This window comes from Rana temporaria, chromosome 8 (assembly GCF_905171775.1).
Source record: "Rana temporaria chromosome 8, aRanTem1.1, whole genome shotgun sequence".
NCBI classification, from domain to species: domain Eukaryota; kingdom Metazoa; phylum Chordata; class Amphibia; order Anura; family Ranidae; genus Rana; species Rana temporaria.
In genome coordinates this window covers 78,920,095-78,921,476 of record NC_053496.1, presented here as the reverse complement: position 1 = coordinate 78,921,476, position 1,382 = coordinate 78,920,095, and the positions used below count along the sequence as shown (strand labels likewise).

The 1,382-nt window shown below is 45.5% G+C and overlaps 1 protein-coding gene across 6 annotated transcripts in view; it reads left to right on the top strand.

The window, feature by feature from the left end:
* Positions 1 to 675: 675 nt before the first annotated feature.
* Positions 676 to 1,382, top strand: part of PCDH15 (protocadherin related 15) — a 1,266,541-nt gene continuing 1,265,834 nt past the window's right edge. For 2 of the 6 annotated variants that reach the window (XM_040362070.1, XM_040362069.1), the window contains exon 1: positions 676 to 1,382. This exon is cut by the window's right edge and continues 142 nt beyond it. The gene's annotated coding sequence lies outside the window, so the exon portion shown is untranslated. The other 4 variants (XM_040362073.1, XM_040362072.1, XM_040362071.1 and 1 more) reach the window with 3 other exon arrangements.

The window sequence follows — 1,382 nt, the reverse complement described above, 5'->3', positions numbered from 1 at the left end:
GCTGTATAAATGTGAATGGCGCCAAAAATGTGTCAAAAGTGTCCGATGTGTCCGCCATAATGTCGCAGTCATGAAAAAAATGCTGATCGCCGCCATTAATAGTAAAAAAAAATAATAAAAAATAATAATAATTCTGTCCCCTATTTTGTAAGCGCAATAACTTTTGCGCAAACCAGACGCTTCTTGCGATTTTTTTTATTTTTTTTCCCCAAAAATATGTAGAAGAATACGTATCGCCTAGACTGAGAAAAAGAAATTGGGCTATTTATTATAGCAACAAGTAAAAAATATTGTTTTTTTTTTTCAAAATTGTCGCTCTATTTTTGTTTATAGCGCAAAAAATAAAAACCGCAGAGGCGATCAATTACCACCAAAAGAAAGCGCTATTTGTGGGGAAAAAAGTACGTCAATTTTGTTTGGGAGCCACGTCGCACGACCGTGCAATTGTCAGTTAAAGTGATGCAGTGCCACAAGCTGAAATTTCACCTGGTCAGGAAGGGGTATATGTGCCCAGTAAGGAAGTGGTTAAGCACCCGTGTGGAAGGGTCTCCCGTACACATGGCCATAGGACAAAGCTGTCTTGACTTTGAAAAACTTTCCCAAGTTTAGGAGAAATGGATTTAGATTGGGCGTGTGAAGGGCAATGTATGAGAGTCCCCGGTAATTCACACCGCTGGCAGAATCCTCCTCCCGGCTGATACACACACACAGACACATAGCGGGCTCTGTACATTGGATCAGATGTCAACTAGTATCCTGTTGTAACTGCGGCAGGCGCACGTACCGAGCCCGGCTCCGAGCATCTCCTCCAGCCAGCCAGCCGCCGTCCACACGCCGGGGCTCCTCTTCCAAGCGGCTCCAGTAATTGTCACGTTTAGGAAGATCAGATGGCAGAGGGTGGAGTTAATGATCGGATTGACGAAGGGACACAAGCGTGTTTACCTGCTGCTCTTAGATGTGCCGCTCCATCCTTCATCCACAGATGAGCCGTGTGTGTGAGCCGGGAGAACGCAGCCGTACATCGCAGCCACTGCTTCTTATATAAAAAGGACATTTGGGGGATTTTTTTTTTTATTTTTTATTTTTTTATGGCTTTAGCTGCACGCCAGTATAGTGAATCAACGCGATAAGCATTGCCAGTGTGTGTGTGTGTGTGTGTTAATGGCTTTTATGTGATCGGATTTCAGCAACCTAATCCTCTTGTCTGTGCGAGGGGGCAGAGTCCTAGGGAACAGAGCGGCATTGAGTGAGCGTACTCGTGCGATTAATAATGAAGCTTCTCCTCGCTCGCAGCCTGTTGTGGGGATCAGGGGTGTTGCTGATGCTGCTGTGCTGAGCATGGGATCCCAGCCTCCTGCTTTGTGGATGGAGTTATTAGGGAT